General features: G+C 39.1%; 1 protein-coding gene across 1 annotated transcript in view; it reads left to right on the top strand.

Moving 5' to 3' along the window:
* Cacna1d (calcium channel, voltage-dependent, L type, alpha 1D subunit) overlaps window positions 1-25,483 on the top strand; it is a 506,855-nt gene that overhangs the window by 79,055 nt on the left and 402,317 nt on the right. The gene's annotated exons all lie outside the window — the stretch shown is intronic.

The following is a 25,483-nucleotide window of genomic DNA, read 5'->3' as shown; positions in this document are numbered from 1 at the left end:
TACTCACGCCGAGTCTTGGTTCCTGGGTCGACTCTGGTCTGCAAACTGCAGGATGAAGATGTCCGCTCCTTGTCAGTTCTTGTTGGTGTTGAGTAGAATCCGCTCGCCCGCTGCGTCTGACTCCTTTGTCCCGGGCTCTCTGTGGCTCAGGTATGGCTGCGGCCGCCGCTGCGGCGGCTGCTGGCAAGTACTCAGATGTGTCTCCTTGCCTTGGCTTCCCCTCTGTTGCCTAACTCTCTGTCCTGTGATGGCACACTTGGTGTGATTCTCTGGCTTAGGACTGTTAACTGGAACTCTAAAACTGCTTTCTTCTCCTCCGCCATCTTCCCGGAACTCCTCTTTTTTTTTTTTTTAATGCTGGTGCTTAAAAGTAGGGCATTACACATGCTAGACAAGTATTCTACTACTGAGCCACACCTCTACCGTATGTTTATTGTCTTAAGTAAAGAATAGTTAGTAAACCTGAAGTCTAAATGCTCTTTAAATTTAGGCATTGGATGACTAAGAAAATGAGAACATCAGGAACTCAGCCTGTGGTTTTGAGTAAATCGTCACCTTAGAAGTTCTTTCCTTCTTTGTACAATGGAGCGGGAATCCCCATCCTGCTTGCCTTCTGTTGATTTTAAGGTTCTCATGTACCTTTAGATAATATATTTGGAAGTGACCTTTGATTGTAAAACTTTAGCCAACCCAACACTGTTTCCTTTGCACACTAGATGGCTGTTAACAAGTGCTAGATGATGGAGGGATCCCATTTTCCCCAATGAAGTTCCCCACACTTAACGTTTTTATTTCACTTGAAGTCTTTTCAGAATGCTCCACCCTTGGGAGACATAGCATATAAAATTGCCATTACTCATTCACATCTTAGGAGACATAAAAAAGCCTCACATAGAAATCTGAAAGAGAAGTTCTAGGAAAGAGGTAGGCAAGACTGTTAAAAGTAAACTGCCCAGTCCTGCCCAGTCTGTTCTGATGGGCACTTTGGTATTCTACAGAAGTAAAGGAGCTTGTTTATTTTTCTAGTTAGTCCAAAATCAGTAATGTTTTGTGGAAGTTTACTGAAGGACATAGAAACTCAAAACTCTTCAGGGCGTCCAAATTCCAGCTTTTCCAGAAGTGTATGCAAGGAACTGTGCAGGAATTTACACTGTCTATTCAGTCAAGATTGAGTGGGTAAAGAGAACTGATAAATCAGTTTTGAGATTTGCTTCATTCATCATTTCTAGTGTTTTAGATGATAGATACTGCACACCACTCAATCACTCCTCAACTCCTGGCAGGAGGTAATAATCACACCTATTTTAGGCAGAGTGGGTAATGATAAAAATTCTCTATATTCAAAAAGTGTCTTGTTCACACAGATATTCTCCACTCACAAAGCTCTACTTGAATACAGCCTGTGTTATTTGGAATCAAGCAAGAGGATAAAAAAGATGAGATTAGACATGCAACAAATTTCTTGAGGGAAGAGAACAAGCAATGGCACAAAACAGGGTGCCAGTCTGACATCTGTGGGATGAGTAAGGGAAAGAAACATGAGAAGGGTTCCTAGACTGCAGTATAGTTCCCCAAAATGTTTAGCCACACTAGAGACACTGCTTCATGGCAGTGTCATAGGGGAGATGTCCTGTGTCTTACTGGAATGAGCTTGCCTAAAGAACCTGCTATGCTTAATTATTGGCTGGGTTTGTTGCTCATTTTCATACTGTACAGCAGGAGTTCCAAGCTATCCATTTTCATGGTTGCTGTTCTCTGTCCTTTGCAATATATAAATCTACTTCTATACACAGGTTTAGGAAGCCATCTGTTCATAGTTCCCATTGGTCTCTCTTCCTAGGGGGAAGATTACAAGAGTTTCGTGGGATAAATGAGAGGGACCATCACTGCAGTTGAGTAAGGGCCAAAAGCACTACTTGTCTTTTCCTTCCTTCATTGCCCATTTTAAATTTCTTTCAGCCTCAGCCATCACCTTGGCAGATTGTGGTAACTTGCTAGTTGAATGACAAACTTTCATCTTGAGGGATTTTAGCCCTTGGCAACTACATTCTTCTCAGACTAGTGTTGCTTTACATTTCTGTTGACAATTAAAATAAGGCTGGAGAACACCAGGAAGTAGTATCCCTCATCTCCTTTCAGGATTCTAACTAAATCATCAGGCTACTGGCCACAGCTCAGAAATCTTTAAATAATTTCACCTCAGGCCACTTGTAGTTCTTCACAAAGTGGATGACCACAAGTATTGGCAAGCTTTCTCATTTCTTCTTTCAATATGATTGCTTTTTCTTCTTCTTCAAAAAAGTTATATCCTTATTATCTTTAAGTGGTCGTACAAAGAGGTTACCATTTAGCATGTCAGTTTATGAGCACAATGCATCTTGAATAATACAAATCCTTTCATTATTCTCCCCTCCCTCCACTCCTTTTTAATTTTCCTAGTTTTATGGGATTTACATTGAATATCATGACTGCGTTCTCCACCTACTCCCTCTCTTCATTTGTCTACCTCCTCCCCTTGGTTTCCCCCTCCCCACCTTTCAAGTACCAGTTTCCTGGTATTTAGGTATTCATTTTGTTGACTGTGGGTTAGTTGTTCTAAAGAGTTATTCCATTTGAATTCTCCCCTGCATATACCATGCTTTGGTTAATATGTTTATGTGTACTTGCATATGACCCCATATGTGTTTACTTTTACATTTATAATAAAATTTAGCTTTCACATATGAGAGAAAAAAATGCATCCTTTGTTTCTCTGTGCCTTACTTCACTTAACATAATTTTTTCCAGATTCATTCATTTCTTTGCAAATGATGCAATGTCATTATTCCTAATGCATGGTTAAAAATCCATTGTGTCTATCTACTACATTTTCTTGATCCATTCACCCATGAAGGACCATCTGGGCTGATTCCATATGTTGGCTATGGTGAATGATATGGTTGTGCAAGTGGGTTTACTGTATTTTGACTTTTAATACCCAAGAGTGGTATTGCTGGATCAAAGGATAGTTCTATGTTTAACCCTTGGGAGGCTGATGTAGAAAGATCACGAGTTTGAGGTTAGCTGAGGCTACATGTTGAGACGCTGTCTCAAAAGATTTTTTTTTTTTACTGACTAGCAAGTCTGAAAAGCTTCATAGGGTTTACTGTCTATACCCTGAAGTGCATATGTCTTGCTAAAGCCAAGTATAATGTTAGTCCCCTTCTGTGTGAATGAATTTTTGAAAAGATTCTGTACAGAGGGTTACAGTAAGGAAATCAGTACATTTCTTGTCTTGTTACCCCCTCCCTTGTTGTTCTCCCATTGTCCCTTCCCTCCCCCACCTCCCTCCCTCCCCCCCCACCAAGTTGTAAAGTTCATTTCCAATATACGCTCTTGTGGGTTTCATTGTTGCAATGGGTCATCCTGTGTCCATATTTCAGCATTTTGTTATTGTGAATGAATCTTATTGGTCCAATGTGAATGAAAATATGATAGGTCTTGCATCCTTTAAGTCTTTAATAATGATGGTATTAATAACACATACATACATACATACATACACACACTCAAGTGAAACTTTTTGATTTAATATCTTAGTTTACAGGACTCGGTTCACAGTTCCTATGTGGCCTACTCTACAGTGATAGCTTCTACTCTGCATGGAATAAGGACTTATTACATTTTCCAAGTGTAAAAATTTTAATTTCAAGACTAGGTAGATTCATGGACCCAGAGCCTGTTGTAAGCAAGATTACAGGGAAGGCTCTATTTCCCAGCTTTCACTTAAGGTAATAACATAAGGGGCATGATGTTCTGGGGATCAGTTTAATTCAGATTCTTTATCCAATATTTCTTTAAAACTCTGGGATTTTCCTTATCCTTACTATATAATCACAGGAGTAAATGGTCTTGGTCCTTTAAATGCCTGGGAAAATTGTAGTATATACCCACTGTGCTGTCATAGATTTGGCCAGCTCCTCTTTTGTAGGCAGTGTTTCTAGACCTAGAAATTGTCTTGTAACTTAACAAGAGTTAAGTGACTTGTTATGGTGACCACCTTTACTTTCCTGCTTCTGATCCTCCCTCCTCCCTCCCTCCTCCCCCTCCTTTTCTCTCCCCTCCCTCCTTCCCTTTCTTCCTCTTTTCCCTTTCCCTTCTTACTGTCCCTCCCTTCTTCCCTCCTGTACCCCCACTTTTTCTTCTTGCTTATAGATGTTAAGTAGCACTCTTTTTATTTTTGAGAGGTCTTTATAAATAGTGCTCTTTTAGAAGTACACTTTGACATAGTCATGGAATTTAAGAAACATTTGTATTCAACTAGGGACTAATTTGTACTATGCTTTTCTTTCATTCCAGCCATGAGAAAAATACCACAGCAGTCATTATTAAGAGTGTCCACCCATAAATTATTAAGTAGCATTCTTGATGGTTGCCTATCTAATTTTCCCCAGGAATGCTATGCTGTATTAACTATCTGCAAACTGTATCAAGCTTCCTTGACTGCTCCATTTCTCCAGCTTTAGGCTTAACAATCACTATGAATATTAAAGATACCAGATCAGATTGCCTTTTCTATTGTGAACTCAGGCCTTCAGAGAAGAACCACTGCTAAACTTAGTGATTCCAGGTGGATGGGAAGTCCTTGAGCCAGTGTTGTCTGAGGACTGTGTCTGGCTGGAATAAGGCTGCATTAGGGCCCCTGCTGTGCTCAATCATTGATTGAGAGCAGCCAGCAGAAGCCTGGCACAAATGTGGTGGCAAATCCAGAGGAGTAGCAGCTGGGCCATCAGTCAGTTATTCTTCCTGCAGCAGGGGGCCAGCGCAGTGTGTTTTCGAGGCTGTTACACAGCCTCTGCCAGGAAAAGGCCCAGGAGTAGAGAGGCCTCCAGCTCATAACACAGTAACAAGAAGGAACAGTTGTAACAGAACTTCTAGATCTAATTTCTGGTCTTCCCTTCTCCAAACTATTTCAGGAAAATTCACTAGGAAATTTCACTTGTCTATTTGTCCAACATGTTAAACTACTGAGATATAATTCACAAAATGTAATACTTGCAGTGGCTTTATTTTTTTGTGCCAGTTCTGGGGCGTGAACTATAGCCTGGGCGCTATCCCTGAGTTTCTTTTGCTCAAGGCTAGTACTCTACCACTTGGGTCACAGTTCCACTTCTAGATTTTTTTTTTTGAGGTAGTTTATTGGAGATAAAAGTCTCATGGACTTTTCTGCTCAGGATGGCTGTGAGCCTCAATCCTCAGATCTTAGCCTCCTGAGTAACTAGGTTTACAGGTGTGAACCACCAACACCTGGCAGTGCCTTCTAATATACCACAAAGTTGTATACTATCCAATTTCAGAATTTTCACATCTCAAAAAGAAACTCAGAGCCGATGGACAGTGGCTTCTTACTATTTCCTCTATATTCCTTTACCCTATTTCTGGCAAACAATAATCTACTTTCAGTATCCTATGGATCAGCCAAATGTGGACAAGCTAAATTTGAATGGAATAATATACTAATTAGCTCTTACATTTCATTGTGGATGTTTTTAAGGTTTATCCATATTGGTGTATATATTAGTATTTATTCCTCTGTGTGTGTGTGTGTGTGTGTGTGTGTGCATGCATGTATGTGCACGTGCCAATACTGAGGCTTGAATCCAGGGCTTGGGTGTGGCCTCTGAGCATGTTTGCCCAAGGTGTGTGCTCTACCACTTGAGCCGCAACTCTATTTCAGGTTGTTTTGGGCTGACTTTGAACTGCAATCCTCAGATCTCAGCCTCTTGAGTAGTCCCAATAAGCCACTGGTGCCCAGCAGTATTTTATCCCTTTTAGTAGGTGAACAATATTCTATTCTGTGGATATTCCACATTTGGTTTTACTCATTTTTAGCTTTTGAAGTAGTTACTCACTATAGAGGTTACCAGAACACAGATGCCTGAAACTCTGGAATATACAAACCCTCTATATATACTATGTTTTCTCCATACATGCATGACTATGAAAAAGTTTAATGTATAATATAGACCTACTAAGAGATCAATCACAGTAGCAAACAACAAAATAGAGTAATTATAAATATATACTGTAACAAATGTTATATGAAAGTAATCTTTCTCTATTTCTTCCTCTCAGCATGCTTTTAAAATTTCCTTACAAAGTTAAGAACATTCACGTTTTCCCTTAAAGGAAGCACTTAACAGCTTGTTTTTGGCATCCAAATTACTAGTATCACTTGTGCTTTGGGGTGATTATTAAATAAAGTATGGGTTTCTTGAGTTTAAAAATGGTCAGGTGATCTGAATAGACACACTTTAAAAGAAGAAATACAAGTTTATAAATATATGAAAAATAGTCTGTATCACTTAGTTATCAGGGATATGAATAACTGCAATGAGTTACCATCATAATTCAGAATGGCCACTATAAAAAATGACAAAGGAGAGACTGTGGAGAAAAAGGAACTCTTATACACTGTTGATGAGAGTTTAAATTAGTACAGCCATTATAGAGAACACTTTGAAGATTCTTAAAAAAAATTATACTAAAATAGAATTGGCATCTGAGCCAGCTATCTGTTGAGTATATTGCTAAAGGAAATGAAATCAGTCTAAGAACTTGATACTTGTATGTCCTTGATAATTGCAACAATATTCAAAATAGCTAAGATTTGGAACCAGCCTAGATGTCCATCTGCAGATGAATGGAAGTAGAGTTACTTGGTTATAAAGCAGAATGAATACTGTCATTTTCAGGAAATGGAAGATATTGTATTAATCAAAATAAGTCAGACAGAAAAACAAGTGTAATATGTTCTTTTTTTACATGTAGAAACTAAAAAGTGTCAACCTAAAAGTAGAATACTTATTACTGGGGAAGTGGCACTGTGGCTCAAGCAGTAGAGCGCTCGCCTTGAGCAGAAGAGCACAGGGACAGTGCCCAAGCCCCACCACCAAAAAAAAAAAAAAGAATATTACTGGGACTAAGAAGCATACAGTGGGATTAGGAAAGGAAGAAATAGTGGCTGGATATCATCAGTGCATACTGTATACCTGTATAGAAATTTCACACTGAATTCTATTGAATTGACACTGAATATGTGTTAATAAAATGATAAAACAATATGGGTTATTTAAATACCCGAAACATTACAATATCACAAATGTTTGATAACAAAAAGCCTATTTATTAAGTGGATATGGGGTGTCTAGCATAGACTGAGTGGATACATGGGATAAAGGAATGATTCATGTCCCAGGACAAAGCAGGTGGGTAAGAGATCTTATCAGGCTTCTTCCAGTAGTGAGCAGTTTAAAAGTTATGTACCATTTATTTCTGGATTTCCCCACTTAATATCTTGGACCACAGTTAATGCCCAGTAACCGATTAGTTCTTTTTTTGAACACTTATATGCAAATGTTTGTATATAGGCTTTCAGTGCTCTTGGATAAAAGAGGGGATTGCTGAATTCCATAGTATTCCATAGTCATTCTATGTTTAACTGTTCAGAGGAATTGCCAAACTGTTTTTCCAAAACATGCACCCAATAATTTTATAGGGATTTTAAAAGACAAACAAAGTTGAAGATAATTCCTCATTCCAACAAATTTACAAGATACAGTATGTGGGAGATGAGATTAATATACATACATTGCAATTGCAATATAACTTGCATTAAAGGCTGAATTGAAACAACTGTAAATTGCAGTGGATCCAAACAGGTGTTTTCCCACTGACAAGAACTGGAAAGGAAGACAAGAAGAGGGAATGATGATTATGCATTTTGTAGTTAGGTGTCTGCCCTCAAAACCTCCATTTCCACATTCTTTTTCAATAAAACCACAATGAGAAATGGAAACAAGAGCTTTTTTTCTTTGTTTTTTATTTTCATTTTCTTTTTGTCTTGTTTGTTTATATGTCTTTGTGAGGATAAGGGGGGCACAGAAATGGAGGGACAAAGGGTGAACAAATGCAGCAGTGATAATCACTGGACACTATATTGAAAATGAACCGTACAACTTGTGAGTGGGGATGGGAGGGAAAAACTGAGAGAGTGCGGGAAGGGGTAACATTGTCCAAAAGAAATATATTCTTTACCTGACTTATGTAACTGAAACTCCACATACATCATCTTTATAATAACAATAACATTTAAAAAATCCTAAACAACCAAAAGTTTTTTCCCACTGAGATTTTAAAGACTTAAAGTTATTATGCGTTACACTTATATAACTCAGAATGGTAATTCTGACAAAAAAAGAATGGTAATTCTGACAGGCAGGAGAGGTAAGCTTATGATTTTGATGGAAACAAAACCACAAATTTGGGAAATAACCCTTTCTCTATTAAAAATAAACCCAGAATGAGATAAGGAAATCATTTCTTAAGACTTTAGAAAGCCTGCTAAGTGGTAGGATGTCTTCTGCTCTACCGAATGATTACTACTTTTTAAAAATACATTTTTAGATAAGAATCTGATACAGTAGAATCTATGTTTTAGATTTATTTATTAATTTGTTTTTTGTAGAGTAAACATACATTTGGGTAGAGCTGCTTTTGTTCTTTGATGTGCTTTACCTTGTGATAAATGGTAACTTGTTAGAGTTAATGGTTAACTGTAATCAGGAGCAAAGAGAAAGTGGAGGAAATGAACTAGGCATTCTGGGCCACGAAAAGAAACACCTTGGTCTTTTTTCTCCCTATTTATGACAAAATGATACTGCAGCATTGGAATTCTGCCTCTCTTTCTTCAGTGGTCTTTTTAAATAGATGGAGTCAAACAATTTTCATTGTTGTTAAGAGACCACATACTTACTACAAAAGAAGTTATTACTCTGAGATACTTCTTAAGTAAAACTGGTATCACCTTTAGTCTGTGTCGCTTTGATATTTCCAGGTGATTTTCCACTCTCTGGATTCTGTATCGCCTCTCAGCTTTGAGACTTTATTGTCCTTCTTGAAGAAATCAGCATTTACTCGCAACTCTGAAAGAGTCCTTCACAAAGAGATTTGTTTTGAGCTTTACATACACTCCTTTCTGAGCATCCTCATCTTGCAAGGCCAACATTTGTTGTGAATTTTAAGTAAGAAAATGTAGGGAGTAGGAGAAGAAGAACCTTTCTGTTTGTGCATTAAAGAGTATGTTCTATTTCCATTTTTGAAGGAGAAGAAGCTTGATAATAGACTGGCTCCCTTCACTTGTTAAATTCTCATCTCTTAGCATATATATATAAACCAAATTGCATGGTGAATCTGTCTTTATTTTCTCCATGACTAAACACTGCATTTTTCAGCACTTAACAAGTCATTGTTCTGAAAAATTGGTTTCAGACCTTGCTTCCTAATGAGGCAATGACTTACTTGGTAATATTTTTTTTTTCTGGATTCTAAATAGCAGACATGAAAAAGTCACAAAAGATGGATAGGAAATAAAATTGTATTATTGCCCCCTTCCAGTAGTTTCTGTATAGGAGTAATAAATGGTTGATGGAAAAACCAAGTTTTTAATTGGAATTCTGTCAGTCAACAAGTACTAATTAGTTACTGTATGAACAGCTCTAATTATTGTTGAGGACACAGGAAGGGAGGTTGCTGAAATCTAATTTTATGCAAGATGTTGATCTTCCTATTTGTATTTTTGGTTTCTGTCACATCCTCTTGTATGGAGGGTTTTCCAAAATTTGTGGTTTACCCTCCCTTACATTTTACTTCATATTTTCTTCCTCATGAGGAACTCTCTTTAAACCTGGCCTCCTCTTCATTTTCTTTATTGCTTTTGCTCATTGTTTTCCCATCTCCTTCATTCCAAATCTGAAGCTTCCATCTTGGAGAACCTGATTCAATATTCTGTTCTTTTGAATGCTTCTCCAATTACTGTATCATTTGATGAACACTTTATTTTATTGAATGATCATTTACTTATTATATTGTATTTACATGATTGTATGTTTAACAATTTAATTCTTACAAGTTACTTCATGTTTTTCTTTTTTCTTTTTTGTGTGCCAGTACTGGAGCTTGAACTTAAGGCCTTTGCCCTCTAACTTGGCTTTTTGTTGTTGTTCAAGGCTAGTGCTCTTGTACTCTTTTTTTTTTGGCCTGAACTCTGGGCCTGGGCACTGTCCCTCAGCTCTTCAGCTCAAGGATAGCGCTCTACCACTTGAGTCACAATGCCACTTCCGGCTTTTTTCTTTTTGCTTATGTGGTGCTGAGGAATCGAACCCAGGGCCTCAGGCATGCAAGGTAAGCGCTCTACCACTGAGCCACCTTCCCAGCCCCTCTTGAACTTTCTTTAGAGTTGAGAAAATATCTTAATTTCTCACAGCAGTGAGCATCTATTTATCAAATCAACAATATTTATTTAGTGCTTACTGTACAAATGTGCACTTCATATAATAAGATAAGAGAAAGGTTCTGCCACATGGATCATATATGGTAATGTTGAGACAGACAGTAAACAGACCAAATATATAAATGATCTAATACCAGATAATGATAAGTGATTAACACAATCCTCCTACATGTAAGTTCTTATGAAATCATTGTTGGGAGAACAAATATAGACAAATTAGAAAACAATCAGGTACAAGTTTCTGGTGCATTTGTGTGTGTGTGTGTGTGTGTGTGTGTGTGTGTGTGTGTGTGTGTGTGTGTGTTTGTCAGCCACGGGGCTTGAACTCTGGGCCTGGGCACTGTCCCTCAGCTCTTCAGCTCAAAGCTAGCACTTTACCACTTGAGCCACAGTGCCACTTCTTCTGGTGTATTTTTATAGTGGATCTATAGTATTGTCTTGGGTATTTAAATGTAGCACTTCAGCTTCTTCAATAAACTCTGTCACATACTTTTCCTCAGACATCAATACCACTATTGGAATGCTGCATCAGGTAATTATTGCCTATACATAGCACTGATTCTTGAAGATAATCATCATAATCATCATACTTATGTTCCCTTACGTATAATACGTAATCACATCAAAAACAATATTTTGTTCCTTCTGTACTCCAATGATAATATGCAACTACTTATATAATTCACTGGTTTGTCAACTGCATAATCAAGCCTCTGATACTTATTCTCAGTTTCAATTCATATTGGGTAAAAAGGACCCTAGAATTAATAGATACACTATCTCATATCACAGGCAGAGAAATGAAGTTCCAAAATGTACCTGTGTCATGTAAAAAATATAATAGGTTATTGGCAGAATTAGGGCCAGAATGTAGATTTCTGATTCTATCCCAAATACAATCTTTTTAATTCCTCTCATCTACTCTGCAATGACATAGCTTGACAAAGACAATAGTTAGCCCTTGTTTCATTCCCTGGTATGGTACAATTTCCCCATCACAGAATAAGCTCTGAAAGTCTAGCTTGTTCAAGGCTTTGTCCTTCCTCTCTACGGTACTGCCTGGTGTGTGGACATACTTAATATTGGCTGAATGGAGATATTACTGAATAATCTCAGTGTGTCTTACTTTTGTAATATTCCTAGAAACTGATGTGTGAAACTGATGTCACTTTCTTCTTGATTTCCATTCAAAGAAGATAGATGACTGTTTCTAATTTGCTTTAATAGGTAATAAATAGTTTCTTGTGTTAGACTCTTTTTCTCCTAGCTCATGGACTTTGTAAAGCACTTTGTAGTGCACAAACCAACACTATGGTATAATAAGAGAATTGCTATTTAAACTCAGTGTGAGGATTAACTTTCTATAATGTTGAATAGTTTATGCCATCTCTTTCCTAAACTTTATGTATCTAATTACCACTCTTGAATTTCTGAAAGTGTTTGTTTTGGTATGTAGACACTCTGAGATACAAGGTTTCAAGTTTGGGGTAGCCAAAGAGTGAGGAAGAAGGAAAAAACATGAGCCGAATCATAGAAAAACACCAGTATTTGTACAAAAGGCTAGCAAGTGAGAACAGTAAACTAAGCACTGTATCAGAGTGGGGAAACTATTTAATTTGATATTGTTGTATGGAAACTTAGTTACAAGAAACAGAGAAGCCACCAACAGAGGCCAAATTGTGAGTCTTTATTAGAGAGCCAGGGGACTGCTGGTAGGCTCATGTCTCAAAGACCAGCAGCCCTGAATGCAACAAGCACAAAATTTATATAGGCCAAGGCCACGTAAGGTATGTGGAATTAAATCAAATAAAAGTGTTATACACAAAGCAAACCAGATGAGAACACTTAAACCTACGAGAAGTGTTAAATAAAAGCAAACCATCTAGGCAAAATCAGGGGAAATCAAGGGCCAATCGTCTTGGGGAAGTTAAGATCCAGTCTCCTTACTCCTGTATGCCTTGAAAGGATTTTAGCAGAGTTTGAAATTTCTCCTTGATCTGATGCCAATTGGTCTTTCTTTTCTAATTGCTTGGATAGCCCCAGGCTAACTGAAATGATGAGCTAGTCACAGTGTATTATTGTATTGCCTCTGACTCTTCACAACTGTGTATTTATGGTGAACTCTAATTTATTCATTTTTAAAAGCATTGTCATTATACATTTATTCATGCAAAGCATTTGACCACCTAACAATGTATAAGATGCAATATTACAATGTGTAGGGTATGGTGTTCACAATTAAAATGTTAAGAATCAGTGAACAAAATCTTCCCAAATGTATTTTTTATAAGTTTTTTATTGTAAAAATACTGTACAGAGGGGCTACAGTTACATAAACAAGGTAATGAGTACATTTCCTATCAAGCATTGTTGCCTCCTCCTTTGTTTTTCCCCTACCATCACTTCCCTCCCACCTCACAACTACAATCCCCCGCCCCCCAGCCTAAATTGTAAAGTTCATTTTTCAATATAGTGTCTTGTACATCTCATTGTTACGATGGGTTAACCTGTTTCCCTATTTAAACATTTTGTTTTTTCCCTTCCCCTCCCCAAATTAGACAGACATCAAATACAGGGGTTATAACATGGGGGAGGAACACACAAAGGAACAAAAAAAATCACATGGTACATCCAAATGTATTTTTGAACATGATTAAATAAACATACATAATTTGTTATGACTTGCATATGAAATGTCCCTGGCAGGCTCATATGTGGAAGGCTTAGTCCCCAGCTGGTGGTGCTAGTCTAAGAGGTGGTGAAAACCTTAGAAAGTGGGCCTAGCTGGAGGAAGTAGGTCTCCGGGGGCATATCTTTGAAAGTCATACCTGGTCCCTCGCCCTTTTCTCCCTGTGGCTTTCTATCCACCACAAGGTAAATAGCTGCTTTGTTGCATTTTCCTGTTGTTATGATGGCCCACAGACAACTGAACAAGGCAACTGTGAATTGAAACATACAAATCATGAGCCAAAACAAATCTTTCCTCCCTTTAAGTTGTCCTTTCAGATATTTGTCACAGCAATGAAAAGCTGACTAATACAAAGAGTTGGAACCAAGAAGTTGGATTGTTGTTATGACTACTTGACCACATGATTCCTTAGCCTTTCGAGCTGGTTTGTGGGAGAGATTCAGAAAAATCTGGAGAGGCAAGTTAAAAAACCCCAAACAAGCTGAGAGCGATATAAACGGAGCTTAATGGGTGTATGAGACTATTTGTTGTGGCGACAAAATATCTAACATGAATGACTTAAGAGAGGAATGATGTCGTTTAGTATACTGTCAGAGCAGTTTCAGTTCATAGTCTTAGCTCCATTAATTCTAGCCCATGCTGAGGCAGAATATCATGGCGACAGGAACATGTTTTAGAGGTCACTCACTTCATGGCAGACAGGAAACAGAGAAAGGGGAAGGGACCAGGCACTATGTATGACCTTTGAAGTAATGTCCTCAATGATCTACTTCCTCCAGCTAGGTCTTGCCTCCTAAAGTTCTCACCACCTCCCCAAATAGTACTGTCAGCTAGAAGCTAAGCATTCTACACATGATCTTGTGGAGAGGGAGGACTGCTAGAAGCCATTCATATTACAATATGACAAAGAATTTGTCCATGCCCTGAGACTTTGAATCAGACTGAATTAAAAACAATGAGCTAATTAATCTGGTGAAGGAAATTTCAAGGCAGTATAGCATCCAGGGTGAAGTATGGATATTTCCAGCTCCTTTTCAAATCAAGTTTATATTGAGAACTGTGATAAAAAAGTAGAAAAGAGAGGTTTGAAAAACTTCCAATTTTCCCAACAAAGAAACATGTCAAGGAACGTATGCCTGTTGGAAATATTAGGGCCATTAAAAAGAAGTCAAGTGCTTTGCATTGGCATCAAGATTCCTTGAGGCCAGGTAAGTAAGTAGCCAACTACCATGTCTGTCTCACATGTATAAAGGTTTTAACACATTTGATAGACTGCTTTGAGAAGAGGCCTCAGGAAGCCCTGCTCATAATGTATCCACCCACTCTCCCATGCTATTTCTTTGCTATTTAACTTCAGCACTGTAGGCACTCAGAGACGACTAAACATGTGGTCAAAGGGAGTCTGCTATTCCCAAGTGGGTGGTGGACCTTGTGTTATCCATGTAACCCTGGTGTGGCAGACATGCCAAATTCAAGTTACAGGGTCATGGTAGCTTCCACCCAGATTTCAAAGAAAAACTCACTGGCCAGGAAATGTGTGACAGGATCAGGTTTCCTGCAGGCAGCTCCTGATAGGCAATGAATTAGTTGTAGGGGTGATGCTACAGATGTAATGGAAACACCAAGATGCTGAAGATTCCATGAACATGGAGTATCTGCTGAGGAAAGTCACAGGCAATGAATGGAACGAAGACATAGTTCATTTGGGGTGGTTAACCAGCAAGGCAAACAAAAGGGGCTATAACCTCAAAGCCATAAGGGTTCTTGCACCATAATACTACTCTACAATGGGCATAGAGCTATGGAGTTTCATGTTGGCCTTATTGTGTTTTGATCTTGCTTTGGTCCAATTCTTCCTTGCTAAAGTCTTCTCTTTTGGAATGGGAATAATTACTCTGTGTCACTTTGTATTGAGGTATGTAACTTTCTTTTTGATTTTTACAGGGACTCATAGTTCAGAGTTTGCTTTAGTCTCAGAGGATACTTTGGATGTGGAATTTTAAACAGTATTAGAAGTATTAAGACTTTAAAGGCTCTTGGAGATGGACTAAATCCGTTTTGCATTATGAGATTGCCATGAATCTTTGGGGACCAGGGATGGAATGTTATGGACTGAATATGAAATGCCCTTGATAGGCTAAAGTGTGGAAGTCTTGATCCTCAGTGCTCTCATGGGAGGTTGTGGAAACTTTAGGAGGTGGGCTTGGCTGGAGGCACCCTTTTTCTTTCTTTGCATTCTGACCATTATGAAGTGACAACCTTTTCCTGGAACATATTCCTATTTCCATGATGCTCTGCCTTACTATTGGCTCACAGGATGGGAGGAAGATGAGCATGAATCTGAAACTTCTGAAATTGTGATCCATAGTAAAATTTCCCACTAAGTTTTTCTCATGGTCGCCATGAAAAGTTGACTAACATAAAATTATTACTACTTAATATATGAAATGTAATTCAGAGGGAATTCTCAACTTATTTAGTAAGTGGTTTGTCTAGCTAGCTTATATGGGATATGAGCGACTTACATAACAATTCTATAACACATTTTATATAAAACATTGAGCTCTAGCTCATGCTTGAGGTTACATTTATTATTTCTTTTTAAAAACATGTTTATATGTTTAAGTAGTTGTACAAAGGAGTTGCCATTCAACAAAAAAACTTATGAATACAATGCATCTTGATCAATGTCACCCCTTTCAACATTCTCCATCATCCCTTCCAACCCTACCCCTCTTTCAGTTTTCTTAGTTTTTAATGTATGCATTGAATTTTATGACTGCTTTATGCTTTATCCCCTTTTCTCCTCTTCATTTGTTTACTCCCCTCTCCTTTACCCTACCTCATATTTTGAGTACCCCTTTCCTAATGTCTTTTTGTTTGACTATGTTAGCCTTTCTAAGGAATTACACTGAGTTCTCCTCTGAGTCCACCATACTTCAGTTAATACATTTGCATTCACTTATATACCACATTGAAGTGTTTATGTGCATACTTATAGATTAATTTTAGCTTCCATGTATGAAAGAAAACATGCATCCTTGGTCTCTCTAGTCCTGGCTTACTTCACTTAACATGATTTCTTTGCAAATGATGCAATATCATTCTTTCTACATCTACATCTATTTTTCTTGGATCTTTTTTTTTCCAGCAGAAAAGAGTTTATTGTGGGGGAGAGCATACTGCCAGACTGCACGAGATGGAGGCATGTGGAGAGAGGAAGGGAAGAAAAAAAAAAGGGAAGAAGGGGCAACTTCTGGTGGGATTGGGGTTAGTGTAGAGAGAGTGTGGGGAGGTATAGCCATGGCAGAAGCAGATGTGACCCCAGAGTCTGGAGGTGTGACTGGGGTGGTCTAGGATGTCACCTCAGAGAAAGGAGAGATAACTGCCCCCAGGTGTGCTAGTCACCTGAGTAACGAAGATGCATGGAAAACAAAGGGGAAGGGGGAAGTCTATGTGCAGAATGGCACAGGAGAAATGCAGCCCTATTCCCTGAGCAAACCTAACAGTACAGGGTTTTGATAGTTATAAAGGGGCACTGATTCTGTTTGGCTACTTCCTGCTGGCAAGGAATGTTGACATTAGGGTTTAGAAGGTGGAGTTATTGTCCGGTCTGGAGGAAGGCAGCAATGAGTGTTCCTTGGTGATAAATGCATGTATGGCTCTTGGGATGAAATCTGAAAGAAATCTTACAAGGCCGGGGCTGAGCAATAAGAAAAATTAATAGAGGGCACACAAATGGCAGAAGGACAGGTTCAGGGCAGAAAATTAAAAATTGGATGACTTTGGCTAGTTCAGCTTGTTCCTATCATCTGTGTTCCAGGTGGTCTTGGAGTTGGTGGAAAATGTCCCTAGCTAGTTCTAGCAGCGGGTGACAAGGTAGGAGAAAGCATGTTAGACTGGTTAAGAATAAGCAGGCAGAAGTTGGGGCTGGATTGGAGTGATAAAGGGCAAACAGGAAGCCTTGGTAGATGTCTGGATCTTAGAGTACATACGGGAGACCCAGGAAGCTGCCAAGGCTAACTGTCCTGAGTCTAAGACTCACTTTAAGTTCAGTTAGAAGAATAGATAGAACATTAGGTAGGTCTGCTCATTATTTTCTTTTGATCTCCTGAATCTTGTTAGTTTTGAAAGGGCAGGCACAAAGTGGATCCATTTAGGATGTGATGCCATCCCCTCTTACTCCTCTCCATGATCCCTCATCACTAGGACTAGTTTTGTCCCAGGGGTCTAGGTGCTCATTGCTGGGATGGCTTGTCTCAGTTGACATTTTTGCTCATTGGCCTGAGTGCTCTCCCTGGCTCTTTTGCTCAAGGCTAGTGCTCTACCACTTGAGCCACAGCTCCATTTCTGTTTTTTTTTGAGTAGTTTATTGAAAATAAGAGTCTCAGCGGGATTTTTCTGCTCAGGCTGGCTTCAAATTGCAATCCTCAGCTCAAGTGAGCCTTTGCTATGAAACCCTTTTATTCCCAATTGAAGCAACAAGGAGATCAATAGAAATAATAAGTAGAGCTTACCTGTAACTTGTTAAGAATTGACCAACAAATCCTTGCCAGAGTTATTTCGCTTTGTGTTCTGGCTAAATGCTGCAGAGGGTAAAATCTGCAATGACAAAACTCAGTAATGTGATTAGAGTTTTAAAATAGCAACTGCTTAACTGAATATAGCACTTTAGGATATTACTTAAGATTGAAACCATTGTCAGCTCTGCATCCAACATGGCTTACATTCTTGGGAAACACATATTAAAAACTTGACAAACTTAATAATGCACAAACAATTACTTTCATAGATGGACATAAAGAATGACATGGTTTTACATCAGTGCATTGATTTTGATCTTATTCAAATCACAGCTAACTTAGCTACATACCAACTTTACTTATAATCTCTATCTTATAAAACTTCCAATTTTTCACCCTCTGGTGTGAGGAGCCAGTTACTAGAAAACCTTTAAAACAATTCTGGTAAAGCAACACATTAGCATACAAACTGACCTTTGAATACTTGCTAGGTGGGTGGGGGTTGCAAAAAAACCCCAGCAGGAGGCCATGATGGTGAATTTCTGGGTTAGCATACAAACTTTTGACCACTTGCTAGAAATGTGGGGGTCATGTGAAAACACATGGCCAAGATGGTTTAAAACAAGTCAGGATGTTAAGAAAATCTGGTGGAGCTTTATTAATTAAGCAAGCAAGCACACAAATAACAGACAAACAGTCAAGCAGAAAGGCAAGGCAAACAGTGTGGGAGATAGGGAGAAACAGTTTTAGCAAAGAGAATTCAAGCCAGGATGGCTAGCCTTTAGAGGGAACCTGGGTGGGTGGGGATCCATAGAATCCTGCCTGAGTCTCAACTCTCAAGGGGACAAGCAGAGAGGCAGACTGGGGGGTGGGGGAAGAGGGAGGGAGAGAAGAGTTGAACTCTTACAAGACCAGGAAAGTTTCTAGAGATGGCTGGAAGGCTTATGAGACAAGAACTGGACAGAGAGAAGGACGAGTGTGAACATACAGAACTTCTGGCCATTCAACATTGTGTTAGCAGAAAGTGTAAGGTGTTTTTAGTCCTTTAGTGAAAAGGACATCTAGAGAGTATAGGAGACACCCCAAAGGAGTGCCCCAGCTCAGAAGGGAACAAGAAATGTGTGTAGAGGGAGGGGAGTCTGGTGAGTGTAGAGAGGTTATTCACCCATAGTGAATATTTTAGAATGAGGATCAGATTCTGGAATCAGGCATCCCCCAAATGGGAGTGACTGGCCAAGGAGGCGTAGGAACCTTTTGGTGTGGCACCACATCTAGAGAGACAGACAGTCAGAGGGCTCAAAGAGTAGACACTCACTAGAAGTAGAGGGTGGTGGGAGACCAATGTCATGGATGCAAGGCCAGCAATGGTAAAGGTGAGAAGTCTGAGGTGGGATCCCTTCAGCTTTTGAAAGTTTGGGTTGAGGAGGGGCAGTCCAGGAGGCAGATGGACCCTCAGAAAGAGAAGAGGAGGGGATCCAGTGGCCCCTGACTTTGTCCCCTCCTGGGTTTTTGGCATCATTATATAAGGTTTGGTGGAAAGGAAACTGCCACATGGTTCTGGCAGAAAAGAGTTTATTTGGGGAGAGAGCATACTGCTGGCCTGCATGATTTGGAGGTATGTGGGGAGAGGAAGGGAAGGGGAAAGAAAGGGAAGAAGGGTTTTCTCGACTCTTACAACCAAACTGAACACTGACCCTACACCTCCATGGTGTTTCCTTGTCATACCATCAAATCACTAGCAATTCAAACTGCTTGCTGAACTGTTTGTATTTGTTTGCAGATAGTAATCCCCTTGAGTTGAACTGTGACATGTTCACCTCTACATCCCTTACCTGGGGACATAGTTGTGTGGATATTTGACACACAACTGAAAGAAGGAATGAGAAAATAAATGAACGGATGGAATGATATAATAGTGCTGCACTTTCAAAGCCTGACAAGATGAATAAAGAAAAGAGAAAAGTATTAGATAGTTCCTATGGCAATCCAGGTAGAATAGGATGAGGCTTAAACTAAGTAGTAGAGTATAAATGAGATAATGAAAATTACCAGAGAAAATCTAGCAACAGATTGAATGTAGAGTGAGATCAAGGTGGCTTAAATGTTGAGGTTTGAAAATAATTAGGATAGTGGCAACCTGAATGGAAACAGGGAAGTCAGATGGAAGTTGGTCTTAGGTAGTAATTGTGGCTGGAACTGTTTTGCTTTTAGGTATATTTTTTAGGATAATTGAAACACCAGATTTATGCATGTTAAATATTCACTAAGGAGAGTTTTCTGAGCAGTTTTCCTAATTCATGAAAATGTATGAGAATTAAGCTGTTTGATTAAATATTTTCCAAACCCATCCTCATTGGATTATTTGAAAGAGACGTTACCTTCCTTTTGTGTGTGTGTGTTTCTGAGTTAAGAAAATCAGTTTTCCTTTTAAATTTCAATCCACATAAGACCCAAGGAAATTAATGTTTCAAGCCTGAGCCCAGGCAGTTGGCGCCATATTCATTTCCATGAGATTGCTCTCAAATGTCATGCCAGTAGCAACTCTTGTAGGACAGTTCTGTGACTAGTGATGTCACCTTCCTTCCCTGCTTCTTGGGCCAGGCCTGTGTTGAGATTCTTATCTCCATATAACCAGCAAAAAACCAGAAATAGAGACATGGATCAAGTGGTAGAGTGCCAGCCAAGAAAAACCTAAGTGAGATCATGAAGCTCTGAGTTCAAACCCCAGGACAGGTACCAAAAAAAAAAAAAAAAGTAAAGCTGAGGAAGCTTTGGCATTGGTTATCACTGCACCACTCCTAATCCATTCTTAGTCAACCTTCCTCACTTCGACCCTTCTCCTAGGGTCTGATCCTGGCAGGATAATTTCCTTGATATTTGAGTTACTTGAAAAAGAATAAGATAATACTATTTAACTTAGGTGTTATTGTTGGACTATAGGATATTCTACTTCTATTTCCTTTCTTGTGTTATTCCTTATTTTGGTTTGGTTTGGTTTATTTGAAACAGGATCTTACTAATTAGGCCAGACTGGCCTGGAACTTGCTATGTAGCCCAGACTGTCTGTGAGCTTGCCTTAGCCTCCTGAATGTTAGGATCGTAGGTGTGCATCATCATACATAGCAATACTTCCGTTTTAATAGGGCCCAACTTCTTTGTAATGTCTGAGAATATTAGAAAATTGCTTGATTCAGTGGTATGGCTCCTAAAGGCAAGGAGTGGTTTTCAACAATATCAGATTTAGTGTCATCATTTTTTGTTGTTGTTGGTGGTCATGGGGCTTGAACTCTGCACCTGGGTGCTGTCCCTGAGCTCTTCAGCTCAAGGCAAGCACTCTACCACTCTACCACAGCACCACTTCCAGTTTTCTGGTGGTTAATTGGAGATAAGAGTCTTGTGGACTTTCTTGCCCTGGCTGGCTTTGAACCATGATCCTCAGATCTCAGCCTTCTGAGTAGCTAGGATTACAGGTGTGAGCCACCAGCACCTGGCCTGTCACCACTTTTATTTGAAATTTCTCTATTACTATCCCAAAATAAAATTCAGAGATAACAAAAGTTACTTAGACTTATAATTAAGAGTCAATGTAATTATAACAAAAAAGAAATAAAATGATTTTATATAAAACAGTATGTATTTCAGGCCCACTTATACTAGAAGACATATTAAAGTAGTCAGATGCTTGGGGTTATATGTAGAATCACCATAAATATGACAGCTACAAATACTACCACTGTGAATTGGATACATTTATCATTTCTATTGACCATCAAATACAACTAGTGCCATTCCTGTCAATGATATGATTTCCTGAAGGGATGAAAAGTCCTTAGTATAGCTCCAAGCCAAAAAAAGGACAATCTTCCTTTCTTAGTTTGGTTCTTAAAGAAGACATCGGTATATATTTTACCTATACAAGAAAGTAGCACATGTGCATATGCAAAAAGGAGTTTTGTTCTAGGCTTGGGTAATTAGAAACAAGCTTTTTTTTTTTTAAGTCTCTTAAAATGTTTATTTCTGTCAGAACAGCTGACAATTTTCTATTAAGTATTTTGGTCTGTTATTATAATAAGCATCCCCCCTTTTAAAAAAATCCATTCAAGAGATCCCAATCCTTGAAGTAAAGAACTTGAACGAAACAGAGAAAGAGGGAAGGAGGGAGAGAGAGAGAGAGAGATCCTGATTTTTTTTGGGGTTCATACATGGGGCCTGAACTCTGGGCCTGGGCGCTGTCCCTCAGCTCTTCAGCTGAGGCTAGTGCTCTACCACTTGAGCTACAGTGCCACTTCCGAGTTTTTTCTTTTTTTGCTTATGTGGTGCGGAGGAATCGAACCCAGGGCCTCAGGCATGCAAGGCAAGCACTCTACCACTGAGCCACCTTCCCAGCCCTGAGATCCTGATTTTTTTTTTTTTAAGGCAAAATATTCTTTTTTTTCCTTTTTTTTGGGTCCGGTCGTGGGGCTTGAACTCTGGGCCTGGGCACTGTCCCTCAGCTCTTCAACTCTAGGCTAGAGCTCTACCACTTGAGCTATAGCGCCACTTCTGGCTTTTTTCCTTATGTGGTGCTGGGGAATCGAACCCAGGGCCTCATGCATGGAAGGCAAGCGCTTTACCACTGAACCATCTTCCCAGCCCCTTAAGGCAAAATATTCTTAAAGTTCTTTTAGCTTGATAAATAGAAACAATCTCTTTTTGTTCTACTCTGGTGAATATAAATGTATTTTACAGAGCAAAGTTTTCCATCACTTATTGGCAATACTGTCATGTCTATATAGACACTTTTGTTTTTACGGTTATCAATACTCTTCCAGCAAAAACTAAGTTTTGGAATGGCAAAAGCAAAAGAAGTTCTAGATGTCAAAGCGCCAGCAGGGAATGAATCGGAGTCTTCATCATCCAGGTAGTCCTGGGCATTGCTTCATGTTCAAACGGCATCTGTTCCCTGCTTCTTTTTTCAGGAGAGACGCGCAGGCCGCATTCGTGGCCATGTCCAGGGCCAGCTTCTTCTCATTGTTTCTCAAGTCTGTCCTGGCACCTTTTGCCAGAAGCAACTGGACAATGTCGGTATAGTCCTTCCAGGCAGCAGCATGCAAAGCCGTGTCCCCCAGCTTGTTAGTTCTGGGTTCAAAGGTATACAGAGCCCTGAAGACTTTAACTTGTCCTGTTTTGACTGGTTTGGGAGGCGGCTTCGACATCGCGCTTCCTGGAGCGGCACCTGGAGCCGTGCACGGGAGGGGGGGGGGGTGGCGGGGAGGAATAAAGAGATTAAAAAAAAAGGATCGCCCCTTTCTGGAAGCTGGAGCCCCTGCGTCTCCCCCAGGTCGCTTCTTCTCTGGGAGGCCAGGCGCCTCCCAGACCCTTGCCCACTCTCACCGCGGAGAAACAAGCATTCATCTATGTGATTAATAAACTGGATGCTGGATAGTCAAAAGGCAAGTGAGATAATTCTATGTGCTTTGGACTCTTCTCTAAGGCAGGGTGTTAACTGTCCCTCACTACCACCCACCAGATGCTAGGAGGTTCTTTCTAAATTATTTGGAGAACAAAAACACCCACCATGATTTCTAAAAGGCATTCTACAGAGGGGAGGGTGGTTTTGCTTTCCTTGAGCATTACAGAACTAGACATTATAAGCCTGTTTAACCTCTTCCAGGAGTTGGAACCCAAACCTTGTTTAACTAGGGACCCACTCTTTAAACAAAGAATCAAAATTGTAAATGCAAAATTAAATATGCACTTGGCATTTGTTTGTAGTGAGAACAAAAAATTGTTACATCATCTAAAAAATTAAAAGTGGATAAATACAATAAGCATTGTAAACTTCTAGTATTTTTTTTTAAATTAACTACCTGATTACCTTTGTCATACTCTTCGCTTTATATTTTGGCTGTATACTCTGATAATCTCTTCACATGACAATAAGCATCATTTTCTATAGTTAAGAAAAGACATTAACCAGGTGCTGATTGCTCATACCTGTAATCCTAACTACTCTGGAGGCTGAGAATTGGGGCTATGGAATTCTACTTAATATTATTCCAGCGTGCTAGTTGTGCAGATCGGGTCTTTTCATTTTCTCTTCCCTCTACTTGGAACTCTCTTCTCACAGATATCCATATGGCTTGCTCACTCACTTCTTTCAGGTCTGTGTTCAAGTGTCATTTTCCCTGTGGGTTGTTCTCTGACCACCTTACTTATAATTTCTGACATTCCCTATCTCCTTTCTTGTTTTAGTTTTTTCCCATATACTATGTAATTTATTGTCTGTTTTCCTCTACTAGAATGGAAGTTCTATGAAGCTAGGGATTTTTATGTCTTATCACTGAATTCTTTGTACTTAAAGCATAGTATACCTCCATAAATGTTTACTAAACGAGTAGATATGTATGATTTGTCTAATGGACAAGATTTGTCTAATGGACTTAACAATATGACTGTGGGAGAGATAACTGATTTGGCCTTTTATTGGTAGGAGATCCCCATATATCAACTGTCATTCAATTTCTCTAAGAAAGGGTTATCTAATCTCTTCTTTGAGATGTGTAGGATGCCTGTACATTAGTTTGTAGCTAGCAGTGGGAAGGGCTGAGGTGATGTATTCTTGATTCTTCTAGCATTTTTGAGAATGATTTAACATGGATTCCACTAGCATTTTCCTTTGTATGTCTTAGGTTTGACCTTTCTCTTTTTCTATTAAGTCATTTATCTTTTCTCCATCCACTTACTGACTTTATATGAAGTTTCTGGTTTTTTTTCTTCATTGTTTTGGAGAGAGTTTTGAAAGGAAAAGAAGGCCATCTGGATACCAAAAATTCTAATTTTTTAAAAATCCAGATGTTTAATATCTTCTTGGGGATAGGAGTAAAATGTAAAAAACATGGATGGTAAATGGAAAATATTATCAGAGAAAATTTTACTCTGTACTAAAGATGAATATTATGAAAATGACTCCAGATCACTCAAACGTTAAGTGGGATTGGAGGAAAAGATGAGAAGTACCACCTGTACTCCACACTTAAGATAACCGATACATTTGGCTCCATGATTGCCAGTTTATACTATGTCTTATAAATAGGGATACAGGTAGACCCATTGCAACAATGAGATGTACAAGATGCTATGTTGAAAAGTGACCCTTACAACCTTAATGGGGGTTGGGGGTGGGGAGGAGTGTAGTTGTGGAGATGGGAGGGAAGGAATGATAGGGGAAAAACAAAGGAGGAGGCAACAATGCTTGATAAGAAATGTACTCATTACCTTGCTCATGTAACTGTAACCCCTCTGTATGGTATTTTCACAATAAAAAAAATTATTAAAAAAAAGAATAACCAGGAACTTGGGCAAAAATAAAGACAAAAATCATGTTTATTATGTCAGTATGATCAAAATTAGAGAAATCTTAGCAAAAGAAAATAAAATAGCTCGGCGCTGGTGGCTTATACCTGTAATTCTAGCTACCCAGGAGGCTGAGGTCTGAGGATGGTGGTTTGAAACCAGCCCAGTCAGGAAAGTCCATGAGAGTCTTATCTCCAATTAACCACTAGAATACTGAAAGTGGTGCTGTGGCTCAAAGTGATAAGGCACTGGCCTTCAGAAAAAGAGCTCAAAGGTAGCATCTGGACCTTGTGTTCAAGCCCCTAACTTACAAAAGGAAAGAAAGAAAAAGAAAGAAAGAAAGAAAGAAAAAGAAAAGAAGGAAGGAAGGAAGGAAGGAAGGAAAGAAAGAAAGAAAGAAAGAAAATAACCTGCTATAATGTTACATTGGGATATATTAAGAGATATTTTTTAAAGTACTTATTTTTGTATGTGTGCCAGTCCCAGGGCTTAAACTCAGGGCCTGGGCACTGTCTCTTGGCTTTTTCATTCAAGGCTGGCATTGTACCACTTGAGCCACGCTTCTGGATTTTTTTGGTGGTTAATGGGAGATAAGAATCTGGTAAG

The sequence above is a fragment of the Dipodomys ordii genome, unplaced genomic scaffold (genome assembly GCF_000151885.1).
Source record: "Dipodomys ordii isolate 6190 unplaced genomic scaffold, Dord_2.0 Scaffold132, whole genome shotgun sequence".
NCBI lineage: Eukaryota > Metazoa > Chordata > Mammalia > Rodentia > Heteromyidae > Dipodomys > Dipodomys ordii.
The sequence above is the reverse complement of the archived record's forward strand: the minus strand, read 5'-3'. Positions and strand labels throughout refer to the sequence as shown.